This window comes from Taudactylus pleione, unplaced genomic scaffold, assembly GCF_031769625.1.
Source record: "Taudactylus pleione unplaced genomic scaffold, aTauple2 ptg000758l, whole genome shotgun sequence".
Lineage (NCBI taxonomy): Eukaryota > Metazoa > Chordata > Amphibia > Anura > Myobatrachidae > Taudactylus > Taudactylus pleione.
In genome coordinates this window covers 6,951,434-6,976,028 of record NW_028285160.1, presented here as the reverse complement: position 1 = coordinate 6,976,028, position 24,595 = coordinate 6,951,434, and positions in this window count along the sequence as shown.

The window sequence follows — 24,595 nt, the reverse complement described above, 5'->3', positions numbered from 1 at the left end:
TCTTTAAACTGAGCATTTAAAAATAGATTTAGGGTTTACCTGTCTTAAAGTGTACAGTCATAAATGTAAAACAGTACTCTTAAAAATGGCAATATTGTCAATATTTGTAAACATGTTACTAGGCAGTGCAAAGCCTTTTTGTTTATGACTCAGAGTGTTTGATATACGAGTTGAAAGCTTCTTCCTCTGTCCAAACAGAAATTCTTTGAACGATAGAAGCTTGGCTATGCAATATAAAGACTGTGTTGTTTTTTTCTCTTAAGCTAAATACCTGCACTGCAAAATCATGAGCCATAACAATCGTAGCGAATGTGGCAAGTAATGGCACGCGGGCTCTGTTTTATAGGTTAGACTTGATTATTATTTTTTATTTTTTTATCAATGTTTTCACATTATAATGCAGATTGGTAAAGAATGAGTTATATCACAGGCATATCTTTATTACAAGTAAAGTTCAGTATATTTACGAGATGAAAATACACATTGCTGTTCCAGAATCCATGTTGTTTTTAGAGAAGCGCAGACTTGCCAAAGTTTACTTCTCAGTCAGAGATTGATGATGTGTTGCAAGCTCCTACAAAACCATTGTGTAAATTTAAGAAGCGATGGGAGGAACTAACTCTTACACTCACTTAAAAAAGAAGTTTATAGCTGAGCAGACGTATATTTGCTGCATATTTTAGATATTTTAAACAAGTCATAAGAACAATAATGTCCCTAATAGTAAATTTAAGCGAACTGTGAGTTGTTCTAAAAGTTGGTCAAACACTGTAGTTTACCCATGTGTAAATAAAGTCATTTAACATGCATTGTTTTCCCTTTTGAAATAGAATAATTTAATTGGACTAATAAAAGACTAAGTGCAGGATGTGCTAAGGGCGAAAATGAGGTAAATCCCCTGTATATGGCAATTTCAGGAGTTTTAACGCATTTCCCATATGAATGCATCGTGCTTCGTCCCGATGGGTAATGCCACCTTCAGGTGGCGTTGTTGCCCATAACAACCAATCAGATTCTACTTATCATTTATCTAGCACCTTAATCTAGACGATAATAGCTAGAATCTGATTGGTTGCTAAGGGCACAACTACTTCTAAAAACCTGCACTTTAATAAATATATCCCTCAATGTGTGTGTGTGTGTGTGTGTGTGTGTGTCTCTCTGTGCATTCAAAGTCTACAGGGCACAGTTAAGGTTTATATCTTTCAGCATACAGTATATAGATTGAATAACTATAAGATAATAGTGTTTACGTGTGAATTTTTTCCAATGTTGATTAATACTTAAAGGGGGCGATACAATTAATTGTAGCTCCCATCTAAACTGCATGGGAGCTATTCAATTTTTGCGCGTCCATCCCCTTTCTATAAGAATGCACAGGATAAGCAACTTCTCCCATGCTAAGTGCCGAGTGTGCTGCAGTTACGGGGGCCCAGCACTCGTGACCAGCCCCAAAGCCCTACTTTAAGTAGATTTCAGCGATAAGTGCAGCCTCGTGGCTGGTCGCACAAACAATTGAATTGCTCCCATGCAGTTTAGATGGAAACTACAGGAGCTACAAACAATTGAATTGCCTCCAATGACTGCAACAGTTTCTTATTATAATTTATAATCGTATATATACCGTTTGTTACAAACACAGAAAATTTGAGCTGGAACAAATGTATTTAACAAATACATGAGCTGCATGAAATATACAGCCGATGGGAGTTGGGGGCGGGGAGTGGTCTCTTGCATAGTACAGAGTAGGCAAAGATTTCTCAATATTGCTGAAATTAGATCAAGGGGTGGATTGGGCAAATTTTTAAAGGCATTTCTTCCACTCCATAAAAAGATTTGCATTTTACACAAGCTCTGTGCTGACTGAGATCAGGTCATGTCACATTTCCTGTCTTCCAATGACTTTAGTGGAGAGGAGTATTAGTTGACCAATATAAAACAAATCTTCAAAGGCACAAATGTGGCACAGGAAATCCTGCTGTCTCTTCAGGTCTCGTTCCTTCCTATCTGCTGTTAGTGCTCTTTTCAGCTGCTAACTAATGTCCAGAAAACCCCCACTAAAAATAGAGAGAATGGATCCTGATCGGCTCATTCCTACCATTGCGCACTAATAATTGATTTGTTTAAAATTAGAACTGCAAAACGTGGAATAATCTATTTCTCATGGGTTAATGTTCAGTACAACTATTATTTGTTAAAGTTCAATATCAACCATAAATGAGGTTACACTGAGCAGTATTTTACGGAGAAAATATAATCATTTTAAGTTAATTTCATTAAAGAGAAAAGTAAAAAGTTAAATACACCAAAATATGATGTACTGTAATACAAAGGTAATTAAAATACTAAAATATATTGGCTATCAATTATAGTTATATTATCAAGAAAACTGATTCTATGTTAAAATTTAGGGTTACAAAAGTCCATGGAACGCAGAGATCATTTATAGTTGCGATTCACTTTGGGGCAAGGGGCTAAATTTACTAAGCAATGAATTCTGAGTCATTTAGAGACTGCCACGGATTGACGGTGGTTTCCATGTGTGATTTGGAGTATTTATTAAGCTGCTTTTTTTTTTGTCTAAACTAAATCTCTCATTGATCCCTGGTGTTTTCTAAATGATAACTTGCCGTGACATTTCCTATTTGGTAGTGATTTTATTGAAACCAATAATAGAATAGAAGCTAAACAATAGATTAGCACTGCATAGAACACTATGATCTGTGCAGGCTTTGTTGAGTGTAAAAGTACAGAAATAGCTACATTTAAATAAAATGAATGGGGACTCCCCCCAAGTCAATAACCAGAACCAGACCACTGAAATAGGGGAAAAAATTGTAGGTATTTTGTTTGGGCGGGTTTACCAGCAATTTTATAGCGGTTTTCAAAACCCCTGCTTCATAAATATGGGGTTTCAATTCTATTCTTTCTATGGTCTAAAACATCGATGGTGCTTTGATATTCAATTTTATGCTTTTCTAAAGTGTGCTTTATTGACGGTATTGGCCTTAGTAAATTGGCGGATTGTGAAAATGCCACAAAACCTCCGGGAATTACAATCTATTGCTTAGTAGGTTTAGCCCAATATCTTTTCTGCTCATGGATTAACTTTATGACATTACTGCGCATGATTTCATTTTTCTTCTTTTCCATTTTTAACGCACAATACCGAGATATAATTTTAAATCATGCAAACGTCTGTTTTTAGCTTTGTAAAGTATAAAGCCACATACACACGTAACGATATGCTCCATGAGCGATATCGTTAAGTGTTTTCCCTGCAATGCCGGGCTGAATGTCGTTAACGATATCGTTCAGTGACGACACCCTCCCTCATCCCCATACTTGCAGAACATGATGATATCGTCAGCTTGCCCTGCAAGTACATGTGATGAAAGACATCGTTAACGATCCGTGGGAGCACGCATTGTTAATGATGTAATGCATATGCAGTGGACGATATTGAATGCGATGAACGATAATGATATTATAATGTACAAAACATGCAGAAATATTCAAGTATATGAAATGCATGTTTTGCTCCTCTTTTGCTTGCACTCCTTTAGTTGGTGAAATGTTTTAAAAATGTGTAACTTTTATCTGGAAAAGTGAGAAAAAAGTACATAGCAATCAATCAATGTCTATTTCAATAGAAAAGTGTACACATTTTTCTATAATAAAATAAAGCACCTGATTCGTTTAAATTCCATAATTCATAGTGAAATGTGTCTTTTATGTGAGGTTGGTTTGTTGATTAAACAGAAAGATGTTTGTAAAGATAAGGGTAGATGTCTGTAATAAATTGGTATATATAATATATAAAATATAATAATATATACAATAGACATAATGCCAAATTAGCTGCATGACTACTATATGCTGGTTTTGTATACTGTAATATATTTTACATAAATAATAATAAGAGCATTCATTAAAATAAAATTCATTAAATATGCTGGTTTTGTATACTGAATATATTTTACATAAATAATAATAAGAGCATTCATTAAAATAAAATTCATTAAAACAAATAGTATATAAGTATAAATTTATAAACCAAGAAAGAAGAGAAAGGGCGCTCTAATGTACAAAATATAAAATATATTAAAATACAAAATGTGTAAATAACACAAACTGAATAATTAAAAAATCAACAATTAATGCAGCAATGAAGCTACTTCAATGATCAGTCCTAGATGTCAACACAAAGGATGAATCTCCCTTTCGTTTCCCAGAGAGTAGATTTATTGAGTCCTTTGTTGGTCTTTAAATAATTTTGTAGAGGTCATAAATCCTGGTTTCAGGGTTAGCAATGATTCCTTGTAATGTTGCTGAAAAATACCATCAAACACTAGTCAAAATATGATGGACCCAACGCGTTTCGTCCCCACATGGGACTTCATCAGGGGTACATCATCAAATGACTGTATTATCAGTCCTATTAATAGTCAGGAAAATGTGAACACTGATCAAATGATCCTAAGATCTGTTTGCGGAGAATAAACTGGAGTAGACGCACTTTATATAGTGGATGGATTTATACTCCCAGGTAAGGATTACTCAGAAGCAATAATCCTGTTCCACTCCTGCAAAATACTGCTGACAAGTGTTTCAGTCTGCTGCAAAAAGTATAAATTTATATTTGAATGGTCAACATTAATTTTAAACAAATCTGGTGTCTATGTTAATATGTAAAATCTGCATTAGAATAATTAACATTTTAGAAAAATGTAATGTGTATAATGTGTTTGCTCTAATAAACAAATAAGTGAATTATTAAGTGTATACAGAAGAAGAACATGTACACAAGTTACCCTACCTGAGACTGGGCTGTTGCTCAGTAGGCGTTCGGTAATAATACTAAGTATTGCAAATCCTTTAGGTGAACTCATCAACTCTTTTGACCTCCAATATCATCTCTATGTTGATGATACTCAGATCTACCTTTCTTCCCCTGACCTCTCCCCTCTCTCCTCACCCGTATCTCCAACTGTCTCTCTGCTATCTCTTCCTGTTTGTCCCCAGGGCTGGCCCGAGCAAAATTTTTTTAGGTAAGCAAATCATTATTTTGGTGCCTCAACGGGTACCGGTGCATGCGCCAGAGACACGGTCTGGTGGGAAAGTCACGCCCCCCATTTTTGTCACACTGGATGCATGCCTCCAGTCCATCTCTCCAGTCAACAAATGCCTTTAAAAAGATAATGCTTGGCCAGGTAAATTCCAGGGTATCAGCAAAAAAAATAAAAAATATATATATATATATTTATTTATGTAGCATATGCCTCGGCACTCCAGTGCTCCACTGCAATATCCTGCTCCGGTGCCCTCCCCGAGGGTCAGCGCCCCCACATGCTTGTCCTTTTTATAAATAACATAAAATAACAATGCAGAAAAACAGTTCCTATTTGGTGATGTAGAGTGATAACCCACAGACCTCGGTTTCTTCTTTATGGAAGTATGACTTCACGTGACTGTTTTTCAATTGAAGAAGACCCTCTGAGTTTGTAAGTATTCTTAATAGCAAATATTGGAAACCTCAAAGGTAGCTCATTAATTTATTCATTCACCCAAAAGCAATCCTCCTTTTGTTTTTTTTAATTTCCTGTGAATAAACCCTGGCACCAAAAAAGACACCCAAAAAAATAAATCAATAAATCATATGTAACATAAGTAGATTATCTCACCTGCAGGTAAATGACTACAGCTCCCAGCATATTCTTGCTGCATTGTATTTGTATATCCCAGGCTCACAAGCTGTATTAGGTAAATGACTACAGCTCCCCGCAATTAACTTAGAAGTAATGTTTAGTAGTTTATCATTGCATACTACTGTATCTCTAGCTGATGGTTTTGAATTTAGTTTTTTGTGTTTTCTTTGTTAGCTCATAGATATGTAGACCCCAATGTTAGCTTAATGGTATGTGCTATTTTTTTGTTTAAGGTAATTTATTGCCAGCAATATTAGTGGGAGTGTTTTGGGGGTAGTTAGCAATCACTGGTTTCACATGCCAGGCCTCCTATGTAAGGTTCATTAGTAGGCTGGATATCCTTGACTGGAGTGCCCTATCTCATAAGTGCCCTATTTAAAAGTTCCAATTACATTTTAAATCGATTATTTGCGTTATATCAGCGTTAAACAGAAGGAAAACCACCATTCTGCAATCAAACAACAACCCAAACATTACTTGGACGAAGTGGGATGAACAATTGGAAGTTCACATTCTCCATACTACAAGATCCTGTGGACTACATAACCTGGACTTTCATTACTGAACTCCCTGTCTGGTGGCTACATAAAACTGGTGTCTCCCTTGTTACTATTTGTGCTGGTTCTGAGATTTACATATAATCTTAATGCATACTTATCTGTGTTAATGTCAGTTTACCTCTATAATAATGTACTTTTACATTAGCTCTTTTTCTAAGTCTTATATCATCTAGCTCCAACCATTGTCTATTTTATTATTTAATTTCTGCTCCCACCAAATCTCCACTTTTATTATACTCAATAATAAATTTTTGTTTTACAGACACATTTTTCCCACACTGTACTCTTGGTTGCATTTCTGCAAATCTGCACTCTCTTACATTCTTTCTTCATTCCTACTATAAATTTTTTCTTCCCCTATTTACATCATCCTTACCATGACCATGTTTTCTTCAACTCCCACCTTCACTCAGTGTCTACCTAATCTTTTGTTCTGCCCCTTGCTTCCACCTTTATCCTTTCCCCCTTGTCTCCTCTACTTCCTCTTCCCCTTATCTTCTCTCCTCTGTTTACCTTCCTCCCAATCTTCTCCCATTACTCCACTTTCATTCTCTTATAATCCACCGGGGTCCTACTACCTCACTGCTAATCCTTCCTCCCACCCCCCTCTCCATGTCACTACACCCCACATCCATCCACATATCATTAAGCTCCCTCCCTGTCCACCTTCTACTGGCTCCCCTTCTAGCACTGGAGACCGCACCATCGTTACACTCTATTAATCTCGGTCCCCCAAATGAATCTCACCTCCACGCTACAGCAACCCTGATAATCTTATTCAAATCTCTCCAACAAACTTTGTCCCTCTATTCTGTGCCCTCTGGAATGCCAGGTCAGTCTGTAATAAACTTGCCCCAACCCATGACCTTTTCATCTCCAACTCCCTGAATCTCCTAGCCATTACTGAAACCTGGATTTTACCCTCTGACACCACTTCTCCTGCAGCTATTTTCTCTGTAGGCCTCACCTTTTCCCACACCCCACAACCTGGGGGTTGCCATGGTGGTGGTGTTGGGGTTCTTCTATCCCCTGGTTACTCATACCAACCCATTCCCTCTGAACCATCCCTTACATTCTCTACATTTGAAGTTCATGCTATATGCCTATTCCACCCAGTATACCTCCTAGTAGCTGTCATTTACCATCCCTTTGGCCCTCCCTCCAAGTTCCTTGACAACTTTGCTTCCTGGCTCCCTCACTTTCTCTCCCCAGACCTTCCCTCCATTATCCTAGGTGACTTCAATATTCCAATTGATATCCCCACAGAATCCTCTGCCTCCAAACTCCTCACCCTCACATCTTCACTTGGTCTCTCCCAATGGACCTCCTCACCCTCCCATGTGAGTGGCCATTTTCTTGATCTGGTCTTCAATCACCGTTGTGATATTTCTGATTACTCCAATTCCCCATTCCCACTTTCTGACCATCACCTTCTCTCTTTTAACCTGTCCCTCTCTCCATCCCCCCTCTACCTGCAAAAGCCACCATCACTAAGTGTAACATTGATGCTATTGACACAGTTTCCTTTTCTTCCTTGCTTGACTCACTTCTCTCCCCTATCCTCTCTCTCTCCTGCCCTGAACAAGCCACTTCCCTATACAACACCTCCCTTACTTCTGCACTGGACTCTGTTGCTCCAGCGATCACTACTCACACTCGCAGATCTACTCCTCAACCCTGGCATTCCAAATGCACCAGATACCTGCAAAAGTGTTCACGAACTGCCGAACGACAATGGAGAAGATCAAGCTCTATGGCAGATTTTCTCCATTTCAAATTTATGCTCTCATCCTTTAGTGCTGCTCTATCCCTCTCTAAGCAGTCATATTTCAAGATACTCATCTCCTCTCAGTCCTCTAATCCTCAGCATCTCTTCACCATTTTCAACTCCCTCTTTCACCCACCTCCTCCTTGTTTCCCCTCCTTGCTCTCTGCCCTTGACTTTGCTATCTACTTTACATCTAAAATTGATTCCATACTTCAGGACATCATATCCACCCAGTCCCCCAGCTCTCCACCTCCTGCTTTCCCAGATCACCCCTCCCCATCAACTTTACCAACTCTAACATCCGTCTCCCCTGTATCTGGAGAGGATGTCATGGCCCTCATCCGGTCCTCCCCCCCTTCAACCTCCCCCCTTGATCCTATCCCCTCCTGCCTACTCCGCTACCTCTCTCTTTCTGCCTGCTCCCATCTTGCCCACCTCATTAACCTCTCCCTCTCATCAGGCACTGTTCCTTCTGCATTCAAGCATGCCCTTGTCTCCTCCATTCTTAAAAAGCCTACCCTTGATCCTAACCTTCTTTCTAACTACCGACCCATCTCTCTCCTCCCTTTTGCCTCCAAACTCCTTGAGCGGATTGGTTACAACCGCCTTACCGCTTTCCTTTCCTCCCACTCCCTCCTTGACCTTTTTCAGTCTGGCCTCCTTTCTCTCCACTCCACTGAAACTGCCCTCACAAAAGTCAGCAACAACCTCCTTGCTGCCAAATCCAAAGGCCACTACTCTCTGCTCATTCTCCTTGATCTCTCTGCTGCTTTTGACACTGTGGACCACCCTCTCCTGCTGCATACCCTTCACTCTCTTGGTCTACGTGACACTTCCCTCTCCTGGCTCTCATCCTACCTCTCTGACCGATCTTTCTCAGTTTCCTCTCATGACTCCTCTTTCCCCCCTCAGCCTCTTACAGTAGGTGTTCCCCAAGGCTCTGTTCTTGGACCTCTCCTATTCTCCCTCTATACTTCCTCTGTAGGTGAACTCATCAACTCTTTTGACCTCCATTATCATCTTTATGCTGATGATGCTCAAATCTACCTTTCCTCTCCTGATCTCTCCCCCTCTCTTCTGACTCGTATATCCAACTGTCTCTCTGCTATCTCTTCCTGGATGTCCCAGCGATTTCTTAAACTTAATATGTCTAAGACAGAGCTGATCATCTTACCACCCTCCCACATAACCTCACTTCCCAATATTTCTCTATCAATTGATGGAATAACTATCTCATCTAGTCCCAAGGTGCGTTGTCTTGGCGTTATCCTGGACTCATCCCTCTCCTTCAAACCACATATCCAGAACCTTTCACAGTCCTTAAGTTTCCATCTCAAAAATATTTCTAAGATCAGATCCTATCTCTCCCAGGATGCTACTAAAACCCTCATACACTCACTGGTCATCTCCAGATTGGACTGCTGTAACCTCCTCCTATCTGGCCTCCCCAAATCCCATCTCTCTTCTCTCCAGTCTATCCTTAATGCTCCTGCATGGCTTATCTTCCTCTCCAAATGCTCTACATCTGCCTCCCCTCTCCTACAAGCCCTCCCAGGGGCAAACGCAGGAATTCTAGAGGGGGGTTTCCAAATGCTTAATTTCTGTGCAGAGCCAATAAAATAAATAATAGAAATAGAAATGTACAAGATATTTAAATTTAATAACATATGTTGAATTAAAAAGAGGCATAAAAAGTTGTAGATTAATGTAAAAAATAAATCCTTGTTGTAAAACTCTACAAACTCACCCTTATATTCTTTGAAAATAATGCTGGGAACGCATTTAGATGACAGTTTGGTCGACAGAGCGATCCACTGTCAGAGTGGCTGATTGGTAAGCTATACACACTTACCAATCAGCTGCTATACTGTATATGTCTGTGCTGACATCAGAACTGGACGGGCATTTCAATTTGCCTGCCCATTTGTTATGTCAGTGTCGGCAGTCCCTGTACATTGTCTGTGCTGCAGATCTGACCTGATATGTTATGTTATTCCCAGGGGTGGGCCAGGGGGGATAATATTTATTAGATTATGCCACGCTGTCAGCTATTCCCAGGGGTGGGGGGATGGGAGGATAATATTTATTAGTTTATGCCATCTGTCTGCTATTCCCATTCCCCCACCCCCCCTGGAGTAACATACAGAGGACAGCTGGCATAATGTAATAAATATTATCCTCCCCCCTTTATCCCCCCACCGTATACATGGAGCAGTTGAATGTAATGTTTAATACATTATATCATGAACCCCTCCTGGCTGCCCCGCCGCCCGTGCCTCTCCTCTCCTCTCTCCGCTACACACCACACCGCCGCCCGCCCCCGCGCGCAGTAGAAAATGGCACCATTCAAAAAAAATATTATTTGGACTCCCAGCCCCCGCCGCCCACCCGCCCGCCCGCCCGCAAGATCCCCGGCACTCCCCCGACACAGCAGTAGCTCAAACAATTAAACATTATCCCCCCCGCACCCGGCGGCCAATTACCTCTTGCGGCCGCACTCAACAGCTCCGGAGCCTGGCGCAGTCCACACAGCATGCCGCCGATAGTGTCCAGGGCGGCATGAGAGGCGCTACTGACGTCACAGTGCCTGGCCTGGGAACTGGCTGGGAGGGGCTTGCGCGCTGCAGCTCCCCCTACAGCCAGCCCAGGCAGTGTCAGTATGTGTAATATAAAAAAAAAAACAACATTTGTTAAGCAGTGCTGCTCGCCGGGTCGGACGGGGGGGTTTCCAGGGACTCGGAAACCCCCCCTGCGTGCGCGGGTGCCTACACTGGCTCCCCATCCCTTTTAGAACCCAATTTAAGGTTCGCACACTTGCTTAGAAAGCCCTCACCCAATTTTCTTCCATATATATCTCTGATCTCATCTCCCTTCGCTCTCCTCTCCACTCTTTTCATTCAATGAATGCATGCCACCTTTCATGTCAGCTGATTACGTCCTCCCACTCCCACCTCCAAGATTTTGCCCACACTGCTCCCCACCTCTGGATCTCTCTCCCACTCCCCATCAGACTCTCCATCTCTTTGCAATCCTTCAAATAGGCTCTCAAGACCCACTACTTCATCAAAGCCTTCCAGCTATCATTCTAACTCCTAGCTACATGCTCCTTCCTCCCCATCTATCCCATCTGTGTCAAACCTGTTTGTCTTCCCCTCCCTTTTAGAATGTAAGCCCTCTACCCTCTTGTGCTTCTCCCTACTTTAGTTTCACCTACTTCTTACTCACCACTAGGGCACCTAACGCTTGGTTGCCTATGCTCTGTTGCTTATCTGGGTGTTATGGTCGCTAATGTAGCAATATATATTATCCATGTCCTGGTCCTGTATTGTATTGTTCTGTAAGTCACTTGTCTACAATTTGTTTATGTACTTTGTATGGCACTGCGGAACATTTGTGGCGCCATATAAATAAATGATAATAATAATTCTGACATAAAAATCCTTTCATATAAAAATCTCTAAAAGATATTTCTAGGTATATACCATAATATTCAATTTAACAATTTAATAAAACATAGCATTGATTGTTGGTATATTGCAAATATCTTCCCCACCTTAAACTTCTGAAATCCACATCTGTGGGGACACAACAAACGTGCCAAGTAAGTAGTACCCAACGCATTTCGTCCTTATAAGGACTTCTTCAGGGGTAACTTTTACACTACATTTTAACAACAAAAATATATGGGTGTCAGACATAACAGTGCGAGTCAGATTTGTTTATACAAAAAATATTTTTTAGATAATAATAATAATAATAATAATAATAATAATAATGCAAACACCACAAATTTTTTGATAAATAAGCCTCTCAGTACAGTACTTTTAATTAGTGGCTGACAACAATGACACCAAAAAATTATACTGGAAACTCATTTGGAGATACAAAGATTGCTTCCTGTGCTCCAATGTATCAGATATCAATATTAGATTGTAAGTTCCTTTGGGCAAGAAACCATATTACTAAAACATATTGGAGTGCGCTGCATGTAACTGCCCTTTATAGTTATAAGCATAATAATATTATACCAATGCATACTTGATCATATGAGTTATCAAATATTAGATTGTAAATTCCTTTGGTTAAGAAATTGTAGGACTAAAACATGATGGAGTGTACTGCATGAAACTTCTCCTTACAGTTATATACATAATAATGTTGTGTGTATGTCTTTAAAAGTCTTTTAGAGCAGCACCTCAAATCACTCAACACTCCTAGTCATGTGACAGGCAGCCCATTCATCAGTGTTAGGCAGCAGACTATAATGGAAATCAGCTTTTCTTTTGTGCTCGATCTGTTTATGCATTAGGAAACCTGTCTATCCGGTTTTAGCATTGTGAAATAGTCTAGTTCATTATTATTATTTTTATTATGCAGGTTTATGTAGTTAGATTGATCTACTGTATGTTAATCTTGCTGTACAGCAAAATCAATCCCAAAGTTCAAAGAAAACATTTTGGGGAAAAAGCATAGTTTATGTATGATAACAACTCCATAGAAACATAATATTGTAATATTTAATAGTGCATGTTAAACATAATATTATTTAAAAAAAATTATATTACTACTGTATACTTTGGCTATATCCAGGGGCTACTTTACGTATCATAACATTAAGCAGACCAGTTTAAATCACCACTATTTCGCTATAATTAGTAAAATTAGCTTAGGCTTGTTGGTACAAAAATTACATTTTGGCATAAAAGCTGCTTTGTCATTTCTAATTTAGATAATTTTTCTTACTCATTAGTCTTACTGTGCGCCAGTACCCTAGCTCCTAATGAGAACAGAAAGGGAAGTACAGCTCAGTGAGTAGAACATTGTAATTGTAAGCTTGTATTAAGCTGCCTAAAACACAGCTTTTGTTAATATTATAAGCCAACTTGGCAACAATGTATTGTTAGTCAAAGCAAATTAATAACGTTCCACTCCAAGGTAGTCAACGAAAGAGGAGAAAAAAATCCCAAAACTTTAACACTAATTACAGTATGCTAGCAAATATTGTACTCTGCTATTTAAGAACGCCTTAATTATTATTCAGTTACTGCAATTTTTTATTAAACTTTTACTCCAAGTTTGAGTGCATTCACATAGCTAGAAAACATAGAACCAAGCTACGTCACTGGCTGATGAATTTAGACCTTATGTAACCTTTAATTTCAACCACAAAATATCTTGATTGCAGCTTGTGGCTAGTGAAACGTTAGACAAATGTTATTCTAAAAAGACTGATCGTTTTGATGTTTTAACTTAAGATGTAATCATTTAAAAGACCTTATTGTAATAATTGTGATTTTTTTTTTGGTAAGTACATGTTACAGTATTGTGACACTGAAACTATCTCATTTACACTTAAGGCCTCCATACACGGTGTGATAGGCACCTTGCTATGCGACTTGCGATCCGGCGGGTGACATACCAGGCGGTCCCTACACACATGGAGCGATCAGGTGGCTGACCGCCCGATATGCCGGCACTCCCCTCCCCACCCGCATAGCGCTGCATGGGATCGTACATCGCATTCCCAGATCAAGTGAACGTGCAGTAAGATCTGGAGGTGCGATGTACGACCCCGCGGGCCGATATCATGCCCACACATGGTACGATATAGCAGCGATATTGTACCGATCTATAGGATCAGCTGCTATATTGCACCATGTATTGGGGCCTTTAGAGCTATTAAAAGCATCTATTGTAATTAAGAGTAATTTCATGGGGACATTTTGAACAAAATGTGTCATGTTGTGTTGTATTATTGTTGGCGATGTAGCTATTCTTATCCCGATGCTGCTCACCCTCCTGTCCCTTTATCCTGTGCTGCAAACATTAGTGGCTTATTCGGAGATGCACGCTATGCTGATATTCATGGAAACGGTCAATGTTTTTTCTTCCGCGCATGCGTCCTGATAATAGGCCTGATTCAGAGATGTACGTTCATCAGAAGGGTCTGCACCTGTGCAGGATCCGTTTGGCGCATGTGCAGAACGGGTCCTGTGATCTCGCTTGCAGACCCCCCAAGCAGCAGCATAATTGACATGCTGCGCCATTCCCAGAAATGGAGGCGTGTTGTCCCCGTTTTCTGGGAGGAATGAGGACAGGGTCTGCATCGGCAGACGAAGATTCCTGGCCTCTTGCGTGAATGGGCACCGGCCAGGCTGCGGGAGGCTTCAGCTCCCGCAGCCTGAATAAAAGAGCGACCATCGGTGGCAATGGTGATCCCAGCCTGCGATGTCGGTCATAGTGCTGGGATCGCAAGTGCAGCAAGGAGGTGTCTGACACCTCCTCCTGCATTTACATGTGAGATAGTCGTATTTGCATTGCCGCTTGTTTGCGGCTTTGCAAATCCGTCCATCTCTGAATCAGGTCCAATGTTTGTACAGAGTCACAGATCAAATTTAGATGCACGGTAGCTGAAATGTACAGTATGGGGCATTCCTGGACAGTGACAGGCAGTGGCTAAACACAACTTAAAAGTTTCTTATTGAGAAATTCTGCAATCATTATTAAGTTAAGTAAATTGTGCTTACCTGTCATCCTTAGGATCAGCTATGTGGGTGGTTTACAGGGTTCCTCTTCTGTTTTTCCACATACTTTATGATTGGCAGCCAACAGCACTGGTTTTGCCGATCACATTAACCATAAATAATTTGATTTGGTCATGGACCAGCAACCCGTGACTCCCCTGTAAGTGCCCTACACGCAATGGCGTATCTATAATAGGTGCAGGGTGTACGGTGCACAGGGCCCCTGGATCCAGGGAGGCCCACACTGCACACCCTGCACCCATATAATGTTATACTTATCTCTCCACAGTCCTGCTCTGCCATTTTCTCGAGACCTGCACGTGCACCGTAGATTCTGACACCAAGCCAGAGTCTACTGCGCTGCCAGAGAGGAGGAGGGCCCACACAGAGGCTGCACATGGGCCCTTTCTTCTCATAAACCACCCCTGGTGCCACAACACCCTGTTTGGGAAGCATTGCATAAGACAATAAATATCTTTCATCGCATACAACAGTCTTACTGGTATATCACTTTCTGCATGTTTAAAAGATATAACATTTACATGCATGCAATGATTTAATATTGCAAATAGATTGCTGCATATGTGCTTGTGGTACAGGGCGGCCATTTTTTTTTTTAATCTGGCCTCATGGCTGCTCGCTATGCTGTGGGTGACCACCCACAGCTTTTGTGAGCGGCCAGGTGATGGTCGCGATTATTGGGATCATCGGGCTTGCGACGAGACCCTTGTGGTAGGGTCTCATCTGCCACAAGCCCCAGTGAGCTTCCTGCTCAAACAGAGCAGGAAGCTCACTATTGACATCACGAGTGATGTCAGTAGGACCACCCACAAACGGCAGGCGTTCCTTCAGAAATGCCTCCGTTTGACCAGCCACCCCCCCTCCCAGCCTACAAAACAGGGCGAGCTGTTGATCAACATCTCATTTGTAGCGAGCCCCAGAGTGAGTGAATTTCTCATGTGCGGCGCGTGCACAGTGCCCCACCATCGACCCGCTTGCGAGCGCATATCGCTTGCAAGCGGGTCTGAATCAGGTCCATAGATTGGAAGCTCCACTGGGGCAGGGACTGATGTGAATGGCCAAATATTCTCTGTAAAGTGCTGCAGAATAGGTGTGCGCTATATAAATAACTGGTAATAAATAAATAAATACAGTAGCTATAAGTCCGAATTTCAAAATGTGTTCCATTTGTTCTGTCTAGTCTAAACTCTAAAGGTGCCCATACACGGGACGATTTTTTACACAATATGGCCAGTTACGACAGGATGGACAGACCAATCGTGTGAAAATAGGTGTATTTTGTATGTTCTGCCACCCCGATGCGCGTCCCCGCCCTCGTCTAGTTGGATAGCAGATCAGATGGTTTTGCAGAGAGATCTACGATATTTTGAGTACAATGTGAGACACTTCTATACATATAATCCTATGATCCTAACGATCAATCGTACACCATTTGACCACATCTTATGAAAAATTTCAAGGGAAATCGTACAACTCATCTTACCAACTTTGAATCGCACCATGTATGGGGCCCTATAAACTCAAACGTGTGTGTACAGCTGCAGATGTTTTGTTATTTAAGGTGAATTGCTGTTTGTTTCTTTTCAAACTTTAGTCTTGAAAATTGTGGTAAGGATAAATCAAAACTCAGATTGCACACTCATACTTCCAGGTTATCAGGCTCTGGCAACTACAGCACAAGATACATATGTACAGTAATTATCACAATTAATATAATAATAAACCTTTTTCTAAGACCCCATTTGACAACTTCTTATCATGTATCATTTTGATTCTGAGGGGTATATTTACTAAAGTGCGGGTTAATAGAAGTGGAGATGTTGCCCATAGCAACCAATCATATTCTGCTTATCATATATCTAGCACCTTCTAGAAGATAATAGCTAGAATCTTATTGGTTGCTATGGGCAACATCTCCAATTCTAAAAACCAGCACCTTAGTAAATATACCCCTTAGTTCTCAGATTTGGAGCTGGTTGAGAGAGTTAATTTTTTTTATTAGCATATTTAGGGGGAGATGTATTAAGCCTTGGAGAGAGATAAAGCACCAACCAATCAGCTCCTAACCGTCAGTTTACAGGATGCATTTGATAAATGCCAGTTAAGAGCTGAATAGTAGATACTTTATCATCATCCACTTAATATCTCTCCAAAGATACCCCTATCACTGCTCATGCATAATCAGTCTTTGTGTTCCCTTCCATGACTCTGTCTCGGAATGTTCTTGTTCCATCTTATGGATCTTCTAGCTACAGATAGAGGTGGCCCTATTTTCTCTCTCTCCTTCTTAGATAGCTGGATCTCCTAATTCGATTTTAATGTCACTTTGATAGTTTTCCTGTGTTGCTGACTTTGTGGAATTTTGTGATATCCAAGAGTAACAGTCTTCAACAACCCACGGGCTTCTCTTGTTGTCTTTTTGACTCATGCTGTAGCCTAACAAAACTCCTTTTCTTGGCTAAGCTTCCCACTTTGTACACTTGGAAAATGTAAAAAGGCTTTGCTCCCAAACATATTAATATTTTGTGATTCAGACTTTTTTTCTGTTCCATTGATTGTATGTAGGTTTTCTCTGTAACCTTACTGGGTGATCTAATGTAGAGATAACAGGTTGTAATGATTCCTTCAATATAACATGTTTTTGGCTACCTGTGAGTGTTGGGTTGTCTGGTAGGGAATATAGACAGTCAGCTCCATGGGGGCAGAGACTGATGTGAATGACTACATATTTTCTGTACAGCACAGAGTAATATGATTTTCGCTATATAAAGAGACTGTAGAACATTCTTTACTTATGTTTCTGGTGAGTGTAGCGGACACTGAACAGTGGAGATCATAATCATCATCAATATTGGACAGTCAGTATATATTATATTAATCATAATTATATATAAATTACTACAATTAACCATAACAGTAATTGTATGGTACAAAGAGAGGTTTGAATTGTGCTCAAACAATTATAGATACCACAAGTGCACATACAAAATCTGTGTGAATAAGTTAAACAGCATAGCACAAAAATTCAGTATAAAACATAAGAGAAACATACAAGGTATACAGTGAGGGGATGGATTTGGTAGAGATCATCTGAGGTACCCTTCCCATATTCCTTTTACTTTTATAATTATTATTATCCTTTATTTATAAGGTGCCACAAGGGGTCTTCAGCTCTTGACACAGAGCAAACGCAGCTTCAATGGAAAACATAATAGGTGTGACAAAAGCACTCGTAAGGTCATACATGGGAAATATATTCGTCCCATGTTTCTGGCATATATGTATTAAAGCCCCAGGAAAATGTCTGTGATTGCAAAACAGATTTGATGGTGTTTGAGCTTTAGTAAAATTCGTATAAGTGTTCCTGTGGTTATGGATTGAGAGTGAGGATGGGCTCCATCCATTAGGCCCATTTAGGGTCTTCAGCCTGAGAACAGGCTAATTAGTATTTCCACCTGTAAGAGGCTGATAAACGTGTGTCAGGAGTTTTACTCAGTGACTCACTACTTGGGGAAAAAGGCAGCAGGCCTGTTAAGAGACATTGTGATTTAATGACTTTGAGTACTCTGCATATGCCTGTACTTGTGGTAGGGGCATTAAGTCCTTCCACTGATGAGGGAACATGTGTGTATAATTAGATCCCAGACTCGATTGGATTTTATTTAATATTTTTCTTTGTCTGCACAATAAACTAGCTTCGGCTAACTTCACGTAAACCCTGGACTGCTGTGCTGTTTCCTGGCTGCTGTAGGTTTGAAAGTGCCCATCTACCCCAAGAGAGGGCACCTCTAACTTGATCATATTACATAGGATAGACGGTGCATACATATTAGAGATGTGCACGGACCCCCGTGTTTTGGTTTTGGAGCTTGATTAACTTTCGTGTTTTGGTTTTGGATCTGCATTTTTTTTTTAATTATAAAAACAGCTAAAATCAGTGTTATTAACCTTAATTTCCAGTCAATTTTAACCACCGCAAAGCTCACAATATTGTTACAAAACTTTTCACCAATATAGGCCAAAGGCTGCAGTTTTCGGGCTGGCTAAAATAAGCGACAGAGCAGCGGCACAAACACACGGCAGTTATTTCTGTTTAAAAATGTTTTGCAAATTAGTAATGTATTAGCAATAACCAGTCAAACTAACTCACAAGTACTTGCAATAGAAATCAATATAACACAGAAATTTACCAAAACGCGTGTGTGGAATATCCTTGCTCAAAACAAAAGTAGTCGTAGTTAACAAGCAGCAAAGAAAAAAACCTAAACCATGTGTAAATAGCAACAGCAGATGTGAATGCCCCCTACACTAGTGCACATGCCCCCAGCACATACCAATTCTCGGTGCCCAATCTGTATTTCCCTCCTGTGGGCCCTGGGCCACTGATAACTGGCACTCTGTGAAAGTCCCGATCAATCAGCCTTTTTGTTGAGCAGTTTCCCAAAATCTCCCGAACCATAAACACAGTGTTCCGTACCTGTGTGTCAGAAACAGTGTGGTTCAGATACAGTGCAGGTTACAGTGCAGGTCGGATGCAGTGTGGGTTGGATACAGTGCAGGTCGGGTACAGTGTTGGATACAGTGCAGGTTACAGTGTGGGTTAGATACAGTGGGGTCGGATACAGTGGGGGATACAGTGTGGGTTGGATACAGTGCAGGTCAGATACAGTGTGGGTTGGATACACCAATAGTGCACCTACTGTGCCTGCGGTGTCAGCAATGTGAGTGGTGCCGGCGGAGTTGGCAGTGGGGGGTGCTGTCGGGGTCGGCAAATGCACCGTCTGCCCCATTGAAGTCTATGGGAAAGCACTGATTGGCTGAGAGCCGTCTGGCACGGCTCTCAGCCAATCAGTGGGGTTTTGCCTCGCATAGGGATACAGGGCAGCGCGGAGATGCCAGATATGTCACGGATCCCCCTGGATCCTGGAAGTTTGGGTGGGCTCATCTCTAATAAATATTACCGTACAAAAGAAAATATGGCAGAATACAGCCCAATATTAACATGGTCATCAATAACTACACATTTATCTATAAACAGTCACCATAACCACACAGTGCTGGCTGGATTTGTGCCCTAGTTAATGGGCACAGCAGATAGATATAGGGCCACTGTTAGCATAGGGGTAGGAAAGGGTAGCACAGACGGTGTAATAGTTAGCATTACTGCCTCAAAGCACTGAGGTCGTAGGTTCGATTCCCACCACAGCCCAGGGTCGGACTGGCCCACAGGGGTACAGGGGAAACCCCCGGTGGGCCCAACTGCCTGAGGGACCACCCCCTCCTCTATCAGGTTACAGACTGTGCCCCCAGTAATGCCACCTGTAGAAAGAACCCAGTAATGCCCCTGTAGTAAGCCCCCAGTGATGCCCCCTGTAACAAGCCCCCTGTAGAAAGCCCCCAGTAATGCCCCTGTAGTAAGCTCCCATAAAACCCCCTGTAGTAAGCCCCTGTAATGCCCCCTGTATTAAGTACCCGTAATGCCCCCTGTAGTAAGCCCCCTGTAATGCCCCCTGCAGTGAGCCCCCAGTAATGCCTCCTGTAGTATGCCCCCTGGGGTTAACTAAACCTATCCCCCTCCCCGCACCCTAAACCTATCCCTTGAAGTGGAGGTGCCCAAGCCTAATCTCCTCCTGGTGGTGCCTAACCCTAACCCCCCCTCCCCCTAACCTAACCCTGGGGCGTGACTAACCCTGTCCCCCAGGGGTGCCTAAACCTAACCCCCCTTACCCCCCCATGGCTACAGGCTACCTTCATTCGGTATGCTGGTCATCAGGATTAATGCCCCCTGTAGAAGCCCCCAGTAATGCCCCCTGTAGTAAGCCCCCTGTAATAATCCCCCAGTAATGCCCCCTATAGTAAGCCCCCTGTAGTGCTCCCAGTAATGCCCCCTGTAGTGAGCCCCCAATAATGCCCCTTGTAGTGAGCCCCCCCCGCGAGCGCACACAAATGCAAAAAAAAAAAACAATACTTACCTGAAACCCCGCTCCAGTGCTGCTGCCTTCTGTCCCCGGCTCCCGCTCCTCGGAACTATGGGAGTGACGTCATGAGTGAGCTCCGTTCCTCCAGCTACTGCCGGGGGGAAAGAAGGAGCCGGGCACCTCTGGTAACCTCTGGTAACACACTCAGCGGGCACCCGGCAAATAAGGGTGCCCCCCCTACTGACGCCACTGGAGGTGGAGCGATGATCAGCGGCACTCCATCTCCATAGCAGTGCCCGGAACGGCTCGGGGGACAATGGAGCCCGGCGGCAAATGACTCCATTGTCTCTGGGAGTTCTGTTAATGCCCCAGTCCAACACTGCACGGCCCTGTGTGGAGTTTGTATATTCTCCCTGTGTTTGCTTGGGTTTCCTCCAGGTGCTCCGGTTTCCTCCCACACTCCAGGCTAATTGGCAAAAATTAACCCTAGTGTGTATGTGCGTGTACATGTGGAAGGGACTATAGATTGTAAGCTCCACTGGGGCAGGGACTGATGTGAATGGCCACATATTACCTGTAAAGCACTGCAGAATATGTGTGCGCTATATAAATACATTAAATAATGGCATAAGTTAGGAAATGAAGAGTGCATGAGGAATGAGTGCCTTGCTTGTGAGAGCTTGCAATCTATCTTTCTGAGATTATATACTGTCTACAGTAGGGATGTGCAGGCTCGGTTCTACTCGGTTCCGTTCGGTTTTTTTCCCCGAATCTTATTGGGTTTCAGCTGTCACGAGTTTTGGATAGCCAATAAGAACGGAACCGAGTAGAACCGAGCCTGCACATCCCTAGTCTACAGTATTAGTTATGGTAACTCTTTGCATTTTACTTTGGTCCAGATTAGAGAAGAAGCTTTTATTGTTAATTATATGACTTCTTACTCAGGAGGCATGATTTGGTGATGCATCCATACTGGTGTTAAGGGCAGCCCAATTACAGACAAGACTACTCTCTCAGAACATCCGGAATACTTCTGAATCTTGGGTAATGCCAGGAAAAGTAGGTAGGTCTCCCAGAAGCCCCCCATAGCCACCCACTGCCACACATTTCTTGAGTACAGTGGGCAGTCTGGGTGTCTTGGTGATGCAATTTGCACTGAATCGCATCATCCTGGCCATGGTAATAGCAGCATTGTATAGCAGGGGTGTGGCCACAATGATAAAGTTGCTGAACCACGCCTACCCACATCGCCCATTTGGCTGCCCCTCCACTACCTTAATTATTAACCCTATCTATATCTATTCTGGCTTTCTTTTAATTATTTTGCTTCCTCAGCTGTTTCATTCTAGATTTCCAAACACATTTGAGTGACCAGGTTTCTTGCTTAGGAAACAATCACACGGTTATAGCTCTTTCCTAAACCTTGTGTCTTTAATGTTGATTCTGCTCTGGGCACATTGGCATTACTTGTTCTCTCTGTTTTCTCTTGTATTCATCCACAAACTTGCCTTAATATGAGTTCATTGCCTGGTCGAGCATCAAGTGCAGTCACAAGCATTCTGTAGCTGTCTGGGAGACCACTGCTCACAACACCAATACATAAGTCTTATATCTTTTACAATTTTGCATAGGTGCTCTGCCATGTCTAAGGTACACATTATGCACTTCTGATAAAGCTGGCACTTTGTGAGCCCCCAGTAATGCCCCTGTAGTAAGCCCTCCCTTAGTGGTGCCTAACCGTTAAACTCCCCACAGCCTAAACCTATCCCTCCAGGTGGAGGTGCCCAAGCCTAATCTCCACCTGGTGGTGCCTAACCCTAACCCCCCCCTCCCCCTAACCTAACCCTGGGGCGTGACTAAACCTAAGCCCCCCGGGGGTGCCTAAACCTAACCCCCCTTACCCCCCCATGGCTACATGCTAGGATTCTCCGCTCACCTTCGTTCGGGATGCTGCTCGTCAGGATTTTGGTGTCTGGCTAAATATAGGCATCAGCATTTAGACACCTATCTTTAGTACTGGTTCCCAGTGACGGGATTCCGTTAGCTAGCATTCCGGACGCCGTTGATTGAACTGCATCCCATTTGTCCAGTACATTCTAAAAATGATCACTATAATCTGATTGGTTGCTATGGAAAATACCTCCCGTGGTCCTCTTTAGAAGGTTAGATAATTTTCCCTTTTAGTCAGTTAGGTTTTGATAACTTTCTGAATAAATACAGCTTGCTGTAGATATTGATTTTCATGCACTTTCTGTGAGATGTAGTTATGAGACCAGCAGCCGCATGGGGCTGCCGGTCTCAATCCCGACACAGGAATCCCAGCAAGGGATTTAACATAGGTGTCGAATTACCAACGCCTATGTTAATCCCGACGCCGGAACGCTGAGAGGATGCCGGACCGATCGTCCTCAGCCGGGGTGTAAGTATAGACTTAGCAGGGGATGGGGGGTTAGGTTTAGGGATCCCCCAGGGGGGACTGGTTAGGCACCCCCCCGGGGAAGGTTAGGGTTAGGCTTAGGGAAGGGGGGGTTAGGTTTAGAGACTAGGGGGAGGTTAGGGTTAGGCACTCCCCTGGGTTAGGTTTAGGGTGCGGGGAGGGGGGTTAGGTTTAGGCACTAACGGGGGAGGTTAGGGTTAGGCACTAGGGGGAAGGTTAGGGTTAGGCACTAGGGGCGAGGTTAGGGCTAGGCACCCCTAAGGGAGGGTTAGGGTTAGGGGGGGTGGAGAGGGTTTAGGGATAGTATACTTATGTGCACTGTTGGGATTTTGAACCATCGGGCTGTAGTCCGGCGGTCATTCATATGGATTCCCTTTCTGTAGCTCCTCATTTATTTGGTTATTTCACATTTCTATATGTGCACAATTTGATCATCAGCTATGTCAAGAGAAATTACACTTTAAGATTTATTTTTAGCATGCTTGGTCCAAACATCTGAGAGTAGAATAGGCCTGTCCTTTTATGCATTTTTCTTATCCATGTACCTCATACTTGCCTACATTTTATTCCTCATCTCAGGGAGACAACCGCAGGGGAGAGGTAGCTGACAGCTGATATTGGTGGGTCAGGGAGCTTCTCATTTGGTATCATTCCCTCGCAGCATTATGCTGCAAATTAAGTGTACGATGAGGGTGTGGGGTTAAAATTACACAATTTTTATAGAATCACATTCAGGCCGCCATCAGCGGCAGACAGGGATGGCAGGGAGAATTGCTATACAACCTCCCTCTCCACATTTGAAAAGCAGTCAGCGCTAATTCTATCTGGCTGACTGCGCCAGCACGGACACCTGAAAAAAACTTGAGCTGAAAAAAAACAGGTACTCCCTGACCATGCCTTGTGCTTCCTCCCTAGTCCAGCCAGCGTTCCCTGCCCAGTCCCCCCCCCCAGTCCAGCCAGTCCTCGCCGCCCTGTGCTTTCTCCCTTTAGTTCAGCCAGTCTTACCTATCAAAGCCCCTATTCTAGCCAAGCATTACCTGCCCCCCCTAGTCCAAGTCCAGCCAGCCTTCCCTGCCCCACCCCCCCCCCCAGTCCAGTCAGCCTTCTCCCCCCTGTGCCTCCCCCCTAGACCAGCCAGTCTTCCCTGCCACCCACCCTAGTCCAGCCAGCCTGCCCTGCCTATTTTGTCAGTACTGGGCCCCACAATTTCTGATAGCAGCCCTGATCATATTGCACTGGCCCTCCCCATCATACTGAACCCACGAATCACAACATTTTGTTCCCTGTTCCTCCCACTTCTCTAGGAAGTGAATGGGATGTGGGAGGACCATCTACTCAACTGGGAGCCTGGGAGAGTATGTAAGTATGATGTACCTTCAACTATTGATGTATTATCATTTTAACAAATTGACCACTGTTCATTGACTTGCTTTTAAACGCCATTTCACTTAAGCTTAAACTTTCACTGTTATCCTGGGCATATAACCTGTAAGCAGTAGATGATTTAGAACCAGTGGTGGCTCCAGAGGTGAGGCTGCAGTACCGTCCAAAATTCAAATAGGGGAGCCACACCAACTGCCAGTGAGTCCCAGCCGGCAAAGTTTGTCAGCGTTTGGGGTGGCAGTTGGTGTGGTTCCCCTATTTTAATTTTGGACTGCA